General features: G+C 42.4%; 1 protein-coding gene across 1 annotated transcript in view; it reads left to right on the top strand.

The window, feature by feature from the left end:
* Window positions 1-308: 308 nt before the first annotated feature.
* The window catches only part of LOC115511739 (zinc finger protein 596-like), a 31,632-nt gene continuing 10,768 nt past the window's right edge, over window positions 309-21,172 (top strand). Inside the window, 3 exon segments of the mRNA XM_030312065.1 lie at window positions 309-511; window positions 8,000-8,281; window positions 8,550-8,620. The gene's annotated coding sequence lies outside the window, so the exon portion shown is untranslated.

Here is a 21,172-nt window from a genome sequence, read left to right as displayed (position 1 = left end):
AAGCCGTTCTCACGCTGTTGCGAAGGAAACAACTCCGCATTCGGTATTACCGGCGCGCCAACGCTAAGCTTTTACCTTAGCGTATCTGAGTCATTTAACGTGGCGTAGGGTGGGCAGCCCGGCGCCACAGGCCATCCCGCCACCTGGAGGCAAACGCCGGGACCCAAGCTCCGGGCGGAAGAACTTGCAGAACGGAAACGCCCTGGGGGCGGGGCGGAGACTTGCATAAGCCACACCCAAGCCCTTCCTTCCAGACCCCGCCCCGTCCGAGGTCCCCGTTTCCGGCCGACCCGGATGCAGATTTCCCGAACGGAAGGGCTCTTTTCCCGGTGCGGGTTTCAGCGTTTCTAGTTGCAGCTGGCACGTTGATGGTCTGGGTGTTGCGGCCTCCACACCCGGAGTCCGGGCCCTCGCTAACTTGACAGTCCCCGCATCCGCCAGCCCCGCCCGCGGGGAGCCCGGCCTGGTCGGAAGACGTTGTGCTGCTGCACTGGATCCGCGTCTGTTTCCGGTAAACTGGCTCCCAGGCCGTTTCGCCCGTTTTTCTGCCTCCGTTCTTTTCACCGTCTCTCCCTGGCCCCCGCGCGTGTCAAGGCCCCACTGGCGAGGTGCATTCTCGCCCTTCGCGGTACCGAGGGGGCAGCACCACGACGCCCTGCTCTCCGGATCCTGCAGACCCCAGCCCCCTCCTGAGTTCCTCTCTCCCTTCTCGCGTCTTTCTGGGGCCGGCCCTGCTGGTCCTTGGGCTCTCCACAGTCAGTTCCTCAGGGAGGCCCTGAGTCCCTTGCTGGGGCTTTCACCTGCCCCTGTCCCGTGGCACCCCTTGTTCTGTCCCGTCCCATCCTGCTGGCTGTGCCTGTCAGGTATTGTTTACATTCCCGATGAGCCACCACAAAGCGTGCTTCTGGACAGGGGCATCTTCATTCTGTTCCTGTGAATGTGAAGGTGGGGCCGGGGGATAGGGGAAAGAGAGAGACCAGGGAGAAGCAGGGAGCTACAGCCAAAGAGAGTGATGAGAAAAAGCAGCTATGAAATTGAGGAGAGGGAAGTGGGTCCGATGGGCTTTGAAAGACCAAATAAGAGTGAGAGCGTGACATGAGCTAGAAGCAGTGGAATAAATGAAAGTGGCAAAAAAAAGGATCAGCAGAGAGATGGAAAAGAGCAGAAGGGAGAGGAGTCGAGCAACAGTAGCAATGGGGGCAAAAGAAGGGTAGATCCCAAATTCATTAGAATTTTGTTTTTTTTTTTTTAATTTTTTTTTCAACGTTTATTTATTTTTGGGACAGAGAGAGACAGAGCATGAGCGGGCGAGGGGCAGAGAGAGAGGGAGACACAGAATCGGAAACAGGCTCCAGGCTCCGAGCCATCAGCCCAGAGCCCGACGCGGGGCTCGAACTCACGGACCGCGAGATCGTGACCTGGCTGAAGTCGGACGCTTAACTGACTGCGCCACCCAGGCGCCCCTAGAATTTTGTTTTTAATTCCCAACGTATATTCCCTCTTAAATATGTCAGTCAGATGATGAGGTCTTAATGGTTTTATAGTCTGTTATATGTTGAAAGTATTCTTTGGTGCTTAGTAAATAATTGTACACTATTTCAGTGTGCCCTTGATTAAGGATATTGGCAATTTTTTATATTAACAGTCAAAATCTAGTTTAACCAATTAGTCTAATATTCCACATCTTCTCTTTCTTCTTATGTGATCTTTTAACCTAGTGGGCTGTGAACTAGTTCCCAGTCAGGTGTGTATCTATTTCCTTTGTCCTTTCTCTGGAAATGACCAAGGATGGGTTGGATTGTTGTGGGACTTTGTTGAAAGATAGCCCATCTGTTCATAATTGGATAAATTACTCAGCTGCTTCTATTGACCTTCTTCCACGGTTTTCAGTGCTACTAATTAGGTCTTCTTAATTACCAATTTTTTGGTAGTTTAATCTGATGTTCTGGAAAAGAGGAATTAAAAACTTGAGATAGTGATTAAAACCATGAAAGAGAAGCAGCTCTTGCTCAGGTGTATGATATGTGATCTGTAAATTTTAGGGGTAGGGGTGAGAAGAGCAAGCCTTACCACTGTCCCATCCAGGCCATGTCTTTCCTGTGAGGAGAGTTCCACTCTGCTGGCCTCTCCCACTGACCCCTTCACCTGCCCCAGTACACATGCAGGGAGTCACGGGGCAGTTTGATGGGAAAGGGCCCAGGCTTTTTTTTTTTTTTTTTGTCTTTTCTTTTTTTAAGTTTATTTATTGTGAGATAGCACATGAGCCCGTGTGAACAGGGCAGAGGCAGAGAGAGAGGGATAGAGAGAATCCCAAACAGGTTCCACGTGCTGTCAGTGCAGATCCCACACGGGGCTCCATCCTCCAAACCTCGAGATCATGACCTGAGCTGAGATCAAGAGTTGGACGCCAGACCCACTGAGCCAGCCAGGCGCCCCCGGACCTAGGCTCTTTTAGCCAAATAGAGAACAAAAGCATCTCTCCAAGGAGGAGGAAGGAGGAGGTGCTTTGCTCTGTAAAGGGAGCCTGTAGAAGGAATTAGAGTGCTCTTTGGGGAGTTAGGGGTCCTGGAATGGGGGAGAGTTTGAGAAGCTCTGACCCTGTCCTCAGCAAGTATTAGCAGAGACTGGGGTCTTTGTCTTCAAGGGACCGTCAGTCCGGTGCGTAGACTCACCACTGCCGCGGACCGTGTGGGCTTCACTGGGATAGGAGAGTGTTCTGAAGAAATGAGCAGAAAAGCCCGACTGTTGATCTTCACGGAGGAGCGTAATCCTGCTGAATCCCCGTTATTTCAGCGTGCAGCAGAGGACTGGCTTTGCCACAGAGTGAATGCCTTCTCCTGGGTGTGTGTCTGCAGTGCAGGGAGGGGCCGTGCTGTTTCGAAGCCCCGAAAGCCATCGCCACGCCCAGGAGTGAGGGAGTGACTTTCAAGACGGATCTTGGCTGAGAAAGAAGTTTTTCATGTGTTCTTTTTTAATTCCTGACCTGAGGAATCATGTGAAATCATGACCTGAGCCAAAATCAGGAGGTCACTTGACCAGTGAGCCACCCAGGTGCCCCTGCTTTTTTTTTTTTTTTAATTCAAGATTTTTAATCTAATCAAGATCGGAAGATACTGCAACGTTTAAGTTCTGGGAGGATCAAATAGAGAGGAGTAGTGGAAGTTATTATTATTTTATAAGTAGTAACATAAAATTCATGAAATGGCAGAAATAACAGGACCCAAACGTAAAGTTGGAGGTAAAGAACCTAGCTAAGATTAAAAGTTATTCCTCACCTTTTACGGAGAAGATGGCATAAACACCAGGTACGACTGCAGGAATACTTTACAATTTAACAGTTGAGGGGCACCTGTGAGGCTCAGTTGGTTACGTGTCCAACTTCGGTTCAGGTCATGATCTCGCAGTTTGTGGGTTCGAGCCCCACGTCGGGCTCTGTACTGACAGGTCAGAGCCTGGAGCCTGCTTCAGATTCTGTGTCTCCTTATCCTCTCACTCCCCTAAGCTCACACTCTGTCTTTGTCTCTCTCTCTCTCTCTCTCTTCTCTCTCTCTCCCTCCCTCCCTCCTCCCTCTCTCTCTCCCTCTCTCTCTCTCTCTCTCTCCCTCTCTCTCTTTCTCCCTCCCTCTCTCTCTCCCTCCCCCTCTCAAAAATAAACAGTAAAAAAATAATAAAATAAGATGAACAGTTGAAAGCATCTACCTCGAAAATTACCTACCTCATTTGTGAAATAAGTTACCAACCATATGATGAATGAAGAGGAAGGACAAGTCTATGGAAATTCATCTGTCATAGCTAATTTTGAAATAGCATTTATTTTGCATGGGAGTTGGAATTTACATGCAAGACCTTAACACGATTGCCAGGTATTTTGAGAAATGTCCAAAATGACCTGAGATACCAGTTGCGTATTTACTGGGCTGTCTACTGGAATTATTTCATTGTGAGAGGCAGAAATTTTCAGCCAAAAGCTTTTCTCTGCAGACGTAGAGATTCCACTTAAATGTGTAATTCAGTTGTGAATGAGATGGCGGTGGAAGTATTTACTGCATTGTGCTCTGTATTAATATTTTATTTATTTTCCCATTAGCCAAAAGATAAAGTATAAGGCTGGCTTCCCATTTTAATTATAAATTAATAAATTCTTAACATGTTCTTGAAAGCCCCCTAACACTCTCCTCCTCCACCCTAGTAACATAGTTTATGTATGCTGCATCATAATATATTTGCAGATTTTCATATTTATTCGGCTTTCATCTTATCTTCAAGCCCAGATTTCCCCCAGGGAGTTTGAGGTTTGTGTCCATGGAATCCCAGGGTGTCTGCTTCCCTCCTGTACCTGTCTTTAGACATTTGTTGTATCAAAGCAGCATCTTAAATCTGAATTTTACTGTTAGCAGTAATCAGTCCCCCATTCTCATGTCTTGTTTTTGACTATTTGTGTCCCTTTTCCATTTTTGTCTTTAATCTGTTTCATTATTTTGACTGCCTACTCTAAGGTTTTAGAGCTGTGCTCTCCAATAAAGTAACCACTAGTGACATGTGCTTATTAAATTTAGATTAATTACAATTAAATAACTAAACTTAAGACCCTCAGTAATGCTAGCCAGATTTCAGGTGTTCTTTTTTTTTTTTTTAAGTTTTAAAATTTTTTCAAAAGTTTATTTACTTTTGAGAGAGCATGAGTGAAGAAGGGCAGAGAGAGAGGGAGACACAGAATCCGAAGCAGGCTCCAGGCTCTGAGCTGTCAGCACAGACCCCAATGCGGGGCTCCAACCTGCGAACCGCGAGGGCATGACCTGAGCCAGAGTTGGATGCTTCTGTGACTGAGCCCCCCCCAGGCGCCCCAGATTTTAGGTGCCCTTTAATGACATGGATCTGATTGCTGCTGTGTGGATAATGTAGACAACAGAGCATTTCCTTCATCACAGCAAGTTCCACCGAACTTCTTGTTCTACATCTTATGTTTTTACTGGACTTTTTTGGCTTATAAGTAATTTCTTTTCTGCTTCTCCCTATTCCCTTTAATGGGTTTCCTCAAGTAGTTTTTTCATCTTATTTCTTTTCTTGAGGTAGGTGCTTATATCATTTATTTAATCTTTAATTAATTAAATATTTAAGATAAAATTTTCTGTGAATATTGCTTTAGTTTGTTCCATTGGTACATTTATATATGTATAGGGACATTGCAGGTTCCTTTTTTTTTTTTTTAATGCGAGGTTTTCCTCCATCCTTGTCACAAGCCCTTTGTATTCAGGGACCGTTGTGCACTGTAAAGGGAGATCTTCTCTTTGGGAGTGTGATGCTTTCATATATGAAATTCTAGAATAATTATAAATTTCATTCTATTTTCACCTTTTCTGAACAACTTTGGATGTACTGGATGTTAAAAATTATGAAAGGTTGGATTTTGATTTGTGATCAAATGAGCTGATACGTTTTTCCATTTACAGTATTAATTTGAAAGATACAGTTGTTCTAGTTTTATACTTCTTCATACATAAAGCTATTTTCCTGTACTCTGTGCCTTTGCTTTCCAATCTGTGTATTGCTAGAAGGTTAGAGGCAAGAAGGCAAGACTGTCTTGGTTAACCTGTAAACTGCCGTCTCCCCAGCACCTGGAATAGCTTGGCCCATCACTGGTCTTGGGATTTGAGGGAGCTCACTTAGTAATATCATTTTTTCAGACTGCACTTCAGAAAGAAAAGGAAACACAGGTGAATGGGAATAGATATCAGTCATTTTTTTTGGCACATCTGTTGGAGAACCTGGTTTTGGAATGGAGAAAACAAATGTTGCACCCCAGACCTAAGCAGCTATGTTCAGATAGCCTGGGAAGGACTGGGAAATCTTAATGGTTAGTTAGCAGTGCTCTAAAAAATAGTGAGGTGATATTGAGGATGCACAAGGCCTTCTTCCCAGTGACCCTTTAAGAGATCTCGAGGGAGGGGCTGAGCTGTGTAATCACCCATCCTGAAGTCATCAGAGACGTGTCACTATTCCTGGTTGGGTGGGAAGTTGGTTAGTATAGTGTTGTGTGAATGAATGGATAACTTGGAACTGTTAAATAGGTTTTATTGGTTCTAAAGTTGGCTTATATAGCTATTTATTTATTTATTTATTTATTTATTCATTCATTCATTCATTCATTCATTCATTTTTGAGAGACAGAGAGAGACAGAGTGTGAGCAGGGCAAGGGCAGAGAGGGAGACACAGAATCCAAAGCAGGCTCCAGGCTCTGAGCTGTCAGCACAGAGCCTGACCCGGGGCTCAAACTTGTGAACTGCGAGATCATGACCTGAGCCGAAATCCGGAGTCGGAGGCTTAACCGACTGAGCCACCCAGCTGTTCCCGTCCACGAATCTTTCTTAAATTCATCTCTTGTGATAGTTGAGGAAGAGTTTACTTGGTTATAAGGTTAAAGGTCACAGTTGGTTCCCCACTTTGTTCAGTGAATGTCCTTTTATACCTCACTTGAGTTTTTACTGTGATCCTCAAATCATTCTTCGTCTATGAATTACAGACTCTATGGGGACGGGGCACTTTTGTTTTGTATTGCTGTGTATATGTTTTTCCAAACAGTGCATTTTCACGCACGAATTGCTTTTTTTGTATGTTTTAATACTTCTTTATTGAAATAATTCATAAAATTATTTTTTGTCATATTATTTCATTTGTTATCTTTACCACTAACATGGGTTTTCTAGGTTGTGGGCTTGTATTTCACAGCTTTCAATGATTTTTTATTTAATCCTTTTACCTTTTGCTCATTTTAAGCCTGTGACATTAATGAGTGACTTTTCAGCAGTGTGTCTGTTACTTTCTCTTCTCTCCCAATGTAGTCTCTTTTAAATGATTTTTTTATTTTATTTTTTAAAGTTTTGGAGTTTTGCCAAGTCATTTCCTTCTTCCCTTGTCTTGTAATCTCTTTCATCCTAATTCTGCTTTGAAGTCCTATTTTTAAGGTTTCTAATGATTTGTTGTCTATCCATTACTAAAATTATTGGATAGCTTCTAAAGATGTTTTGCTCCAAGCCACGGGATTCTTTTTTTTTTTTTTTTTTTTTAATTTTTTTTTTCAACGTTTTTTATTTATTTTTGGGACAGAGCGAGACAGAGCATGAACAGGGGAGGGGCAGAGAGAGAGGGAGACACAGAATCGGAAACAGGCTCCAGGCTCTGAGCCATCAGCCCAGAGCCCGACGCGGGGCTCGAACCCACGGACCGTGAGATCGTGACCTGGCTGAAGTCGGACGCTTAACCGACTGCGCCACCCAGGTGCCCCGGGATTCTTTGAATATTAATATTCAATTACTTTTTCACTCCTGCCTCTTCCTTTTTAATAGCTACTGTGTTCGTTACTTGACATGTTTTCATGTCATTTTTATGAAGTTGAATTCTTAAACCCAATGAATTCATGGTGGTAGTTTGCAGAAAAATAAATGTCGGGGTTGTGCTATAGGAGGACCTCTTCCCGGCTCAAAATAATGACTGTTTAACACAGGAGATTTGGAAAGTTTGTGGGACCTAGTTGGGAGTTTTCATAATATAAGAAATAATCAGCTAGTGAGCTGCTTTTTATTTATGGTTCTCATTCATTCATGTCCGTCTTTGATGCCTACCACTTGGAAACACAGACAAAGCACAGTGATACGTAGGTAAAATTTTCCTTCCTACTCATAGGACTTCCTGTTCATATGTGTAGGGATTCCCTGGATATCCCTAGATTTCCTTTGAATAAAATTCTAAAGGTAGAACATAATTTTACATTTCAATCTAAATTTGTCTTGAAGGCAAAATCTAACATAATCCCACAGCCAGTGCGTTACTAATTTCCTGAGATCTTCCTTCTCTCTCCTTGGACTCTCCCATATGCTCTGGATAACTCAGTTGGTAAACCATATTTATAGAGAATCTTTTGGGCATTGTGAAGTGTCCTGGATATTGGCTACCTTTCTCCAGTTATCAGATGCTTGCATTAATACAGAGTTTCTCTTTCAGATCTGAATCAAAGTTCTGTCCTCTCCACTGGGTGACTCATAGGAAAACAAGAGGATACAGTACCCAGAATCCAGCTGTCACCTCCCCAGAAATTTAAACACTTCTCCAGTTCCTCAGACCCCTCAACTCACCCCAGAAGGCAAAAGATTCAATTTCTCCATCATAGTACATGCATACAACGGGCAGAGAGCAAAGCTTGGTAATCACCTTGGCATTGCCTATCTCTGTGATGCTGAAGACATTCTCATCTCTGTGCATTACAGAAGAGATTCAGATTTCCAGGTGTGGACCAGTGTGCAGGGGAGGGGTGTTCCCACTCTTCTGAAGGGCAGGTACCTTGAAGCTCAAGAGAGGTACTCAGAAGGGTATAGAGTCTCAGTCCAAGTGCCCTAAAAGGGAAAATATTGGAATAGAAGCTTAGGGTGCAGTTGGAACAGGATATCCAACCACTTTCTGGCCTCGTAGCCATGGAGAAGGACAGCAAGGGACCGGGGTGAAACTGGGGCTCTTGTCAGTCTTGGAGATGAATGCCAGTTTTCTTCCTCTACAGAGTTGGTAAGCTTTGGAAGATGCTAGTGGAGCATTCTGCACTATGGAGACATGTACGTGACACCTTACAGGGTACGTATGGACTCTGTCTGGGAAAATGCTTGCGGGGATCCGCTTTATGTGGATGGCAGCTGGGATGGCACTTCTTACACAAAACCCATCTTGGGCTCTCCAGAGGCTGTATATATGATGGCTCAGTGGAGCTTTGATACTGTCCAAGAGCCCTGAACATCAATCATTCCACTTTTTTCTTTTAATCTTTATTTATTTTCGAGAGAGAGACTGACAGTGTGCAAGTGGGGGAGGAACAGAGAGAGAGGGAGACACAGAATCCGAACTAAACTCTAGTTGCGTGTCGCATACTTGAGGAAACTCCCAGTCACCAAACTTCCCCAATTCCTGACAAGTGTAGAACTGCACAACTCTAAAATGTCCAAGTCCAAGTCATGGATCTTTGAGGAAAGTGACTTCTCTTCACTATTCTTCCAACACAACTTTGGCCTGGACCCTGTTCCTGTCTTCACGACAGGTAGGTGGTGACCTCGTCCAGGCTGAAGGCTCTGCATTTCGTGGGAGTAGTGGACATTTCCTCGAGTGTCAGGAAAGGGGCTCATGATGGCCCTCTCTGAGGTTGATGGGTTCCACCACCTAAAACTGGTGAACTTCTCAGCAGATGGATTCCTACAGGCAGTAGTCTGTATCTTCGGAGGCTTTAGAAGCTCAGTAGGAGGAGAGCGAATGGTCTCACAAGCCAAGTATTGTCTCAACTAGAAAGGATGGATTCACTGTAGCCCCTGGAGCCACATACTCCTCCCACCACTGAAGCCTTGCCCTCTACTTGACACGTCTGTGGTGGCCTCAGGCCCAGACCCCAAATCTTCAAGCTCCTGGAAGTCCATGCCCCATGTCAGAAGGGAGGATGCCAAGGCTTTTCCGCAGGAAGTTCTGCGCGACTCTGGTCCCCTTTAGTTCCAGCCCAACCTTATCCCGAAGGGTGGAAGTGATGCCACAAAAGGACTCGGTCCCATTTCTCACCACCCTTACTTACAAACCATATGCCCTTTTTATCCTTTCTCTTCCTGCAAGTGGTTATCCATCTGGGGTTCTATTTTTCTGAGACGTTTGAAACCGTGAGGACATAACTCATAAACTGTGGTCAGGCAATAGGCTTTTGAGCCAGATAAATAGGAGCAAATAGTTGAGTAAATTGTATGCTGTATGGTTTTTGTCAGGTCATGTGAGTCCTCTGCAAGCTGGCTTTCTAAGAGGAAAAGTGAAGATAATAATGGCAAACTTATAGGGTCTGAATAAATGGCAAGATTATAAGTAAATACCCGTCACCTAATATGTGATCAGTATTGATGATGTATTTGGGCAGCTAGCTTCTTAGATCTTCCGTGACTTCTCCATAGACTTCGTACAGAGCAGGGCTAGAAGATGTCACTGAGTTTAAGAGAATCAGTGGTCCTGGAATGGACACACCTCTGCTGGAATGGAGTCTGGGCTAGGGACCACAGCGCTAATCATGATTATCTTTGGGGATGTGGGTTTGGGGGTTATAGAAATTTTGAAGATTTTGAAATGTTTATTTTTCATATTAAACACTTTTTAAAAAGTGTGTGTTTTAGGAATGGTAAAAAGCATGTTACTTTTAAAGTAATGTTACCAATTTTAAGTAAAATATGCAAGATTTTATATGGCAGATGACGGAGGAAAGTAGTATTCTCTCAAGATGATGCTCATGGAGGCAAGAAGCCACATTCTGTGGTCTTGTTGGAAAGGGAAACATACAGGTCAGTGGCCTCTGGAGGGTAGTAGTTAACTGACTCTCTGAAACAGACAAAGCACTGATTTATACCATTTGCTGGTTTCCTTGTATACCGTGGCAAAATTCAAGCTAACAAAGGCTTTCCATCCAGTTTCCAAACCTCTGAATGTTTTATAAGCAACTCTTCGGAGCCAGTCCATGCCAGATCAAGCATAACTGCCAGAGGCATTGAAGGAATATATAAAAGAAAATTAGTAACTCTCCTCTGTTGCCCCAGGGTAGGAGTATAATGGTGGAATTGAGAAGAACAATCTCACTAGGATGCTGTGGCTTATGTTTAAGGAAGCCAGTTAGAGTAGCTCCTCTTACCTCTGACCCAGTGACCTCTTGAATGGACTAGCTTTTTGTAGTTGGGAAGAATAGAGTCCAGAAACATGAGCCCACTCTCTTACGAAACCAGCCCTGTCACAACTGTCACAACTGTTCTATTTGTTTGAAAAGGGAGGAGCTGCAAGGGTCTTGAGTGCTGCTGTAGGTGGAGCTCGGTGACGGTGAATGAACGAAGTTCCATGATTCCACACAATCAGGACCCAAGGGAAAACCGTGGTTGTGAATGACTTTCTTTCTTCAGTATTCGTATCATTCCTCTTTGAGGGTTAAATAGATCCGGCATTGGTTAAATCTTGGTGGAGTTCTGGGATGCTGCCAAGGCTGATGCCCCAGGACAGAAATCCAAAGCTTAAGTGGTCCACCTCTTCAACTCTTACGACATTCTACAAGAAGTTATTTTAACTTTCAGTCACTAGGTGTGAAGGATATAAGCTGCTTTGGACATATCTATGTTCCATAGCTTAAAATTTCCCTAATGCGTAAAGAAGGTGTTTGGGGATGGGTGGATGGTAGTCCAAATCAAACTTCTATTTTATAAGTCAACACTATGGTCATTTTAAATTCAGAAAAGCAAGGTTACTGGATGGACTGGTCTAAGGAAGACTAATCCATCTATTTCTGTACTTAAGTACAAGTTATTTCTCTCAACAATAGGAAGAATATATCCTAAACCCAGACAATGTCATTACCTAATCTCAAAGGAAAGATGAGCTTCAGTACCATGTCAGAGCAGAAGGGGGCTTTTATATACTCCAAACTCCAGGAATTTTCAAAAGGAGGAGCTGTCAAAGGGAAATGTAATAAAAGTGCCAAAAGTGAAAAGAGAGTTGAGTGGGCCCTTGACTACCTCAAAGCCTTTCCAGTGCAGCTTGGAAGTAGGTGCCTGGAAGTGATGAGTTGAGTGGATAGTTGACATTTCTTGGATAAGTTGGCTTCTCTTTGCATCCATTTACTTCATCTATGAAGTAGGAATAGTACGGGGACCTGGCTGTCATTTAAGTCCAAAGCTGCTGATTCTGTGAGACTCCCTAAGGATGCATTCGGCACCCTTTTTTATTACCATGTTTCTGCCATGTGCTTTGTCACACCTGTGCCATAGTTCCCTCATAATGATGTGAATCATAACACTTTAATATTGTTTGAGTTTGATTCAGCACATTTAAAGTTCACAGATTCTTGCCTGGTGTGTATTAAAGCTCCAGTTAAGATTTACTTACTGATAAGCTTCCCAAGATGGCAAATAAAGGTCAGTTGCCCCAGAAATTTTATTTAGAAAAGTGTATACGTGTTGATGAGAAAGAATTGATCTAGTAATCCAACAGAGTGATCCAAGTGACTTGAATTATCTGGAATATGTAAGGGCAGTTCTTGATTTTTTTTTTAATTTAAACTTTAGTTGACTTATAGTGCAACATTGGTTTCAGGAGAATTCAGTGATTCATCACTTACCTGTAACACCCAGTGCTCAGCACACGCACCCTGCTTAATACCCATCTGTTTGTTCTCTCTCATTAGGTGTCTGTTATGGTTGGTTTCTCTCTCTTCTCCAGCCCCCCATATATGTTCTGTGTTTTGTTTCTTAAATTCCACATATGAGCAAAATCATACGGTATTTGTCTTTCACTGATTGACTTATTTCCCTTACCATAATATGTTCTAGCTCCACCCACGTCATTGCAAATGGCAAGATTTCATTCTTTTTGATGCCTGAGAAAGTCCATGGCATATATGTACCACCTCGTCTTTATCCATTCATCAGTCAATGGACCTTTGGGCTCTTTCCATACTTTGGCTATTATCAGTAGTGCTGCTATAACCAATGGGGTGCATATACCCTTTCAAATCCATATTTTTGTATCCTTGGGGTAAATACCTAAGAGTGCAATTGCTGGATCATAGGGTAGTTCTATTTTTAGTTTGTTAGGGAACCTCAATGCTGTTCTCCAGAGTGGCTGCACCAGTTTGCATTCCCACCAACAGTGCAAGAAGGTTCCCCTTTCTCCACATCCTCACCAACGACACTTGTTGGTTCTTCTGACAGGTGGGAGGGGGTATCCAATCATGGTTTTGATTTGTATTTCCCTGATGATAACTGATGTTGAACATCTTTTCATGTGTCTGTTAGCCATCTGGATGTCTTCTTTAGAAAAGCATCTATTCATATGTCTTCTTCCCATTTACTGGCTTGTTTTTTGGGTGTTGAGTTTGGTAAGTTCTTTATAGATTTTGGATACTAACCCTTTATCAGATGTGTCATTTGCAAATGTCTTCTTCCATTCTGTAGACTGCCTTTTAGTTTTTTTGATTGTTTCCTTTGCTGTGCAGGTTTTTATCTTGATGAAGTCCCAATAGTCCATTTTTGCTTTTGTTTCCCTTCCCTTTGGTGACGTGTCTAGTAAGAAGTTGCTCTGGCCCAGGGCAGAGAACTTGCTGCATGCGTTCTCCTCTAGGATTTTGATAGTTTCCTGTCTCACATTTAGATCTATCATCCATTTTGAATTTATTTTTGTGTGTGGTGTAAGAAATTGGTCCAGTTTCATTGTTCTGCATGTTGCCATCCAGTTTTCCCAACACCATTTGTTGAAGAGGCTGTCTTTTTTCTATTGGATATTCTTTCCTGCTTTGTCGAAGATGAGTTGACTGTACAGTTGTGGGTCCATTTCTGGAGTTTCTATTCTGTTCCATTGATCTATGTATCTGTTGTTGTGCCAGTACCATAATACCTTGATGACTGCAGCTTTGTAATACAGCTTGAAATCTGAAATCGTGATGCCTCCGGTTTTGTTTTTCTTTTTCAGGATTGCTTTTGCTATTCAGGGTCTTTGGTGGTTCCATACAAATTTTAGGACTGTTTGTTCTATCTCTGCAAAAACTTCTGGTGGTATTTTGATAGGGCTAGCATTAAATGTGTAGATTGCTTTGGATAGGATGGACATTTTGACACTGTTTGTTCTTCCAATCCGTGAGCATGGAATGGTTTTCCATTTACTTGTGTCCTATTCAGTTTCTTTCATGAGTGTTCTACAGTTTTCAGAGTATGGATCTTTCCCTCTTTAATTAGGTTTATTCCCAGGTATCTTACTGGTTTTGGTGCAGTTGCAAATGGGATCGATTCCTTGATTTATTTTTCTGCTACTTCATTATTGATATATAGAAATACAACAGATTTTATATTTACAACATTGATTTTATATCCTGTGACTTTGCTGAATTCATGTATTAGTTCTAGCAATTTTTGGTGGAGTGTTTTGGGTTTTCTCTATAGAGTATCATGTCGCCTGCAAATAGTGAAAGCTTGACTTCTTCCTTGCCGATTTAGATGCAGTTTTTTTTGGTTTGGTGTCTGATTGCTGAGGCTGAGACTTCCAGTAGTATGTTAAATAGTAATGGTGAGAGTGGATATCCTTGTCTTGTTCCAGACCATAGGGGAAAGGCTCTCTCACTTTCTCCCCACTGAGGATGATATTAGCAGTGGGTCATTCATAAATGGCCTTTATGACATTCAGGTATGTTCCATCTGTCCCTGCTCTGTTGAGCGTTTTTATCAAGAATTGATGCTATATTTTGTCCATTCTTTTTCTGCATCCATTGACAGGATCATATGGTTCTTTTTTTTTTTTTAATGTAGTATATCGTGTTGATTGATTTGCAAATATCGAACCAGCCCTGTAGCTCAAGAATAAATCCCATTGATAATGGGATCAATGGGTGAATAATTCTTTTAGTATACTGTTGAATTTATTTTGCTATAGTACCTTGTTGAGGAATTTTGCATCCATGTTCATCAGGGATATTGGCCTGTAATTCTCCTTTTTAGTGGGGTCTTTGGTTTTATAATCAAGGTAATGTTGGCTTTGTAGACTAAGTTTGGAAGTTTTCTTCTATTTCTGTTTTTTGGAACAGTTTGAGAATAGGTAGAACTATTCTTTAAATTGTCTGGTAGAATTCTCCTGGGAAGCCGTCTGTCTGGCCCAGGACTCTTGGTGGTTGGAAGATTTTTGATTACTGATTCAATTTCTTTGCTGGTTATGGGTCTGTTCAAATTTTCTATTTCTTCTGGTTTCAACTTGGTAGTTTGTGAGTTTCTAGGAATTTGTCCATTTCTTCCAGATTGCCAAGTTGGCATATAATTTTTTATAGTATTCTCATGATTATTTATATTTCCCTGGTGTTGGTTGTGATCACTCCCCTTTCATTTGGGTCCTCTCTCTTTTTGATAAGTCTGGCTAGGGGGTTCAGTTTTGTTTATTCTTTCAAAGAACCAGCATTTAGTTCATTGACGTGTTCTGTTTTTTTGTTTTTTTCCCCTATATTGTTTATTTCTGCTCTAATCTTTATTATTGTCCTTCTTCTAATGGCTTTAGGTTTTATTTGCTCTTCCTCTTCTAGGTCCTTTAGATGTAAGGTTATGTTGTGTATTTGGATCCTTTTTTCTTGAAATAGGCCTGAATTGCAATATACTTCCCACTTAGGACTGCCTTTTGCTGCATCCCAAAGGTTTTGGACCCTTGTCTTTTCATTTTCACGTGCTTCCTTGTATTTTTTTTAATTTCTTCTTTAATTTCCTGGTTAACCCATTTTTTCTTTAGTAGGATGTTCTTTATTAACCTCCATGTATTTGAGGGCTTTCCAAATTTTTTCTTGTGTTTGACTTCAAGTTTCATAGCATTGTGATCTGAAAATATGCATACTTTGATCGTGATCTTTTTGTACTTGTTGAAGGCTGATTTGTGACCCAGTATGTGCCATGTGAACATGTTCCATGTGCACTAGAAAAGAAGGTGTATTCTGCTTTAGGATGAAATGATTCGAATGTATCTGTTAAGTCCATCTGGTCCAGTGTGTCATTCAACGCTATTGTTTCCTTGTTGATTTTCTGCTTAGATTTGTCCATTGCCATACGTGGGGTGTTAAAGTCTCCTTCTATTTTTGTATTATTGTCAATTAGTTTCTTTATATTTTTTAGTAATTGATTTATATATTAGGGTGCTCTCAATTTGGGGGCCTAAACACTCAAACTGTTAGATCTTCTTGATGGATAGACTCCTTAATAATAATACAATGCCTTTCTCCATTTCTTGTTACAGTCTTTGTTTTAAAATCTAGTTTGTCTGATAGAAGTATGGCTACTCTGGCTTTCTTTTGATGTCCATTAACATGATAGATGGTTCTCCATCCCCTCACTTTCGATCTTCAGGTGTCTTTAGTCTCTTGTAGGCAGCATATAGATGGGATCTTATTTATTTATTTATTTATTTATTTATTTATTTATTTATTATTTATTTTACCCATTCTGCTACCCTATGTCTTTTGATGGGAGCACTTAGTTGATTTACATTCAGAGTGATTATTGAAATGTCTGAATTTAGTGCCATTGTGTTACCTGTAGAGTTGGTGTTTCTGGTGATGTTCTCTGGTCCTTTGTAGTCTTTGTTGCTTTGGTCTTTTTTTTTTTTTTCTTTTTCTTTTTCCCTCCAAAGAGTTCCCTTTAAAATTTCTTGCAGGGCTAGTTTAGTGGTCACATACTCCTTTAGTTTTGTTTGGGAAACTCTTTATCTCTCCTCCTATTTGAATGACAGCCTAACTAATAAAGAATTCTTGGTTGCATATTTGCCCCATTCAGTACATTGAACATTTCCTTCCATTCCTTTCTGGCCTGCCATGTTTCTGTGGACAGATATGCTGCAAATCTGATCTGTCTTCCCTTGTAGGCTAAGGACTTTTTTTTTCCCTTGCTGCTTTCATGATTCTTATCTTTGTGTTTGTGATTTTTGACTTGACTTTTATGCCTTGGTGACGATTGGCTTTTGTTGAATCTAATGGGAGTTCTCTGTGCTTTTTTGGATTTTGATATCTGTGTCCTTCCCCAGATTATGGAAGTTTTCAGCTATAATTTGTTCAAAGAAACTTCCTGCCTTTCTTTCTCTCTCTTCATCTTCTGGGACTCTTATGATGCGAATACATTTTTAGTAAGTCACTGAGTTCCTGAAATCTGCCTTTGTGGTCCATGACCGTTTTTACCCTCTTCTTTTCAGCTTCATTATTTTCCATAATTTTATCTTCTGTATCACTGATTTGCTCCTCTGCTTTGTCTATCCTCATTTTTATGGCCTCCATTTGGGATTGTATCTCGGTTACAGCATTTTTAGTTTTGGCATGACTAGATTTTAGTTCTTTTATCTCTGCAGTAAGGTATTCTCTAGTGTCTCTATGCTTTTTTCAAGCACAGCTAATATCCTTATAATTGTTTTAAGTTCTAGTTCAGACAATTTACTTATATATGCATTGATTAAACAATCTGGCTGTCCTTTCTTCCTGTTCTTTCTTTTGAGGTGAATTCCTCGTCTTGTCATTTTGGAGAGAAAGAAAAATAAAGCAAAATAAAAGAAAAGTAAAAATAGAAGACAAAAAAAATCTAAAAAATACATGAAGTTAGATCCTAGGTGTGTTCTGATCTTGTTACAAGAAGCTTGATAGGAAAAAGGTAGGAAGAAAGAAAAGAAAAATCTAATAAAAATATATCCAAAATAAAACAATTTAAAAATGATAAAATAAAAAAATAAGATTAAATGCTCTTTTTGTATCAAAAAATAAAAAGAAACAAAGACAAAAACAAAAACAAACAGAAAAACCCCAAAGGATGCTAGATATTTTTTCCTCTAGAGCTGAAGCTTTGCGCCAGTCTGATTCATAGACTTGGTGTGGGCTAGGTGTTTCTGCTGGTCTTCTGGGGAAGGGGCCTGCTGCTCTAATTTTCAGGTACAATTGCTCTCCTGGGAGATGTGCTTTCATGGTGCTGGGGGGGGCAGGACTTGGTGTAGCGCTCCGTCCTCCACTTGGTGGCGCTGTTTAGCTCACCGAGGTGGATCAAGCTGGTGGGTGCGGGAGCAAAATGGTTTCTCCCCATTCTCTTGTTCTTTCAACTCAGGAGTAGGAAGTGTACACCACCCCTCTTCAATAAGCCCTCACAGACGCGCAGCGATGCCACCTGTGTCCCGGTTTCCGTCATATCCCCACCTTCACCCCGTGTCCAACCTGTCCACCTGCCAAATGGTGCAGCACTGCCGTGTTTTAAAATCAGGTGCGGCTGTGTTTCAAAACCCATACTTCAGAGACGCCCACAGCACAGACCTGCACTGATCTGGGGACAGTCACGATGACTTGCGGCTGGTGGTGCCAGTTTGTCACAGAAGACAGCCACGGGATCATGTAGTGGATCAGAATTTATTGTAAATCACAACACACAGCTGGCGCCCGGGTTTGCATACCTCTCCTGGCTTCTTTGTTTGGGATGTTGCCTGCTGGGTCCTGTGTCCATTGAGAGGCGGAATCACCTCTCCCAGATGCACTCCAAGCAGCCGAACCGCTTCTCCCCATGTGATCCTGGGGATCCTCAGGCCGCCCGCCGTTGGGGCTCAGCTCTGCTCTCTCACTGCTCAGCTCCCCAGGTGCGAATCTGGAAACGTCACAGACCTCCGAAACCTTAGGAATATGCGCTCCACTGTTTCTGGAAAACTGGTTGGTGTTGTAACCCTGTCCTTTTCCTTGTCTGAGGTTTTGGGGAGTAATTTTCTGAGCAGTCCCTTGCAGTGTTTTCCCTCTTACACGCCCCCCCCCCCCCGCCTCTTTTTCTCTCCCTCTCCCTCCTCCTCCCTACTCCCACTGAGACCAGGGCTCCTTTCCCTGGGGAGCACCTGCAGCTCTTTTCTCCCACGAATTCTATGCAGTTCCTTCCTTCCATGGGTCATTTTTCTGGTTTTTAGATGTGCAGGTTTGTTCTCTGACAGTTATGATTGAGTTCTTGGGTGTTCAGAATGATTTGATATTTATCTAGCTGTGTTCCAGGGAGGATGTGTGCTTAGGGCCTCCCCACTCCTCCACCATTTTACTCCATCATTTCTGTATTTTCTTAAGACAATAGATTTTGAACTCCTAAGGTATTATCGTAACAGCAGTATTGGCGCAGTGATTTTTATTTATTGAAAATAAGATAATAGCAAGAACAAAATTCACATCTACTTAATTTGATCAAGGAAATTTGCTTTTCACAGAAATAACAGGCACAAAAGAAAAGTATAAATGCTGATGTACGTTTTAAAACAATTTTACGAAACCAAATTTAAAAGTTGTATTTTATTGAGCTCTCTAGAGAATGTTCAAGCATTTATATGTACTTGTCCGTAGCATATGCTTTCTGGATGAAAAGTCATCGCTATGTAATAATATTTTACTTAAATCTTTCTGTATCTAAAAACAAAGCCCAAGAATTTCCATGGTAAAACAGTTAGGAGAATCTGTTACCCAGCATTCGCTCTACAGCTGTCCCAGATAGAACTGCCTCATCATATGCACACAGGCACCTGCACAGACTACGGACATGGGGGTCTCCAGTTTAATACTATAGTATGGCAGGACTGTCTACAGACATGGACGGCAGATAATTCATCAGCCGGTGCCTAAGTGAGATACCTCCCCCCACCTCCCAGCCACTTTCTGAGGGACCAGTTGGACACCAGCCCTGGGCCAGCCCTGTGGATCCCAGGAAGACCTTCAACCTTAAGTCTCTTCAGCTATTTCTTGTGGAGGTTGATACTGAAGTCAGTTTTGCAAACCAAGCTGTGAATTAGAGGAGGAAAAAACCCCCACAATTCCCCAAAGAGGACTTGCCATCAGCGCAGAGGGGGGGTATTCCACTGGGACGTAAGACCCCAGGATCCTGCGCCTGCGCTCTGGAGTGGAGCCTTCGTCGTCCATAAATTAGTCCCATCCCTTTGCGTTTCGTTTGAAGGTTAAAAGTGTTGTTTCTGGTAGAAGGGTGGAAGGTGAGAATAGTGCCGCCAAGGCACTAAGGTTTGGTCCTGTGTTGATAGATCTAAAACAGAAGGCTTTGTTTATATGAATTGTTCTCTCACTACTTTTAACATGAATTGTTCTCTCACTACTTTTAACATGCATCGTATCTCCATATCCCATACAGTTTATGGGGACCCGGGGACAATAATGAGCCAAGCCAAGTGTTTTTGCTGTCCTCAGCTCACACAGCTCTGAGAAGGAGACAGTCAAGGTGGCAGTTGCAGGGAGGTGTCCTAAATGCCCTCCTGGGATAATGGGGAGGTTTGGCACCAACAATTAGACTGAATGTTCAGGGAAGGGGATCCCATCTCCCAAAGGGGTATGATATGTAATCAGATTCTTAAAGGGGAAGTTCAAGAATGCCAAGTGGGGGATGGGAAGGAAGTTCTAGTAAAAGGGCTGTGCACGGGTGAGACAGTAAAGCCAGCTGGCCGGTGGCCCACGAATGAGACAAGTGCCTGTGAGGCAGAGGATTTCAGTTCAACCAGGGATGAGTGAGTGATGAATCTGGCCGTGTCTGCTGGTGACCTGAATCCATATAAGAATCTGTCTTTAGCTTATTGGCCACTGTGTCACATTTTCAGGGTTCTACTCCTACATCAGGATCCCTGGTGTACTTGTCAAATGCAGACTCCCAGTGTCCACCCCAGACCAAAGGGAAGGACTGTGACTGGTGTTAGTCAGGAGCCCCATAAGTTTGGTGCTCATGTCGGGCTATTGTCTTCCTCACTGCTGCACTGTGGCTATTAATTTTTTTTTAACTGTGCTCAGAAAGTGGTATCATGGCATTGTCAGCACTTTGTAGAATATAAGGTAGCTTGTTTCTTTACTGCTTCCTCTGTGTTAACAGTTCGCTGTTATTTACTGGGCTCTATGTCTATAGAAGATCAGTCTATGTGAAGACCATGAAAAAGACAAATACACGTGGGAGACGCCAGATGTAAAAACATGGGCTCAGGGAGCCTGTGGAGAGTGGTTCACATTGGATCCAAAACCCTCCGCGCCCCGTACTCCTGCCTACCTAGCTGCAGCTGGCCTTTACTGCTTCCCCATACAAGTAATTACAGCAGTGACTCAGTGTGAAAACGTACACTCATTAACCCATTTTTACCTCTCAATAGTCCTATGAGGGAGTAAAGGGCATCTCAATTTAAACATCACCCAGCATGTGGGGGAGCCTGGCTGGGGCCCCAGCGGGCTGAGACCAGAGCCTTGGCCCTTGACCTCTGAACAGTTTGGCTCCAGCAGGACCTGGTTCACGTTCTTTTGGCCTTAGGACACTAGCTTTCATGGTGATGATAATGCCGGTGATACTGATGACAAGGATGAAAAACGACAATTTTTTCTAAATCAAATGCTTGTATTTAAAGTGTATATTGCATGCTTTTTCTTCAAAACAATCTGTTCTTTTGGATCTCGAGATTTCCGTGTCTCTTAAGATATGTCCTACTTCTTTGAAACTTATTTTCAAAAACAAAGCACATCCTATTTATAGTAAAATAAGTAACGCAGCTACGTTATTTATTCTAGAAAGCCTTAATACGTTGAAGCTTGTAGGGTTTTACAGTTGTTAGGCATCAATCAACTGAATCTGATGAAGAGACCTATGCTGA

This window comes from Lynx canadensis, chromosome B1 (genome assembly GCF_007474595.2).
Source record: "Lynx canadensis isolate LIC74 chromosome B1, mLynCan4.pri.v2, whole genome shotgun sequence".
Classification (NCBI taxonomy): domain Eukaryota; kingdom Metazoa; phylum Chordata; class Mammalia; order Carnivora; family Felidae; genus Lynx; species Lynx canadensis.
The sequence above is the reverse complement of the archived record's forward strand: the minus strand, read 5'-3'. Positions and strand labels throughout refer to the sequence as shown.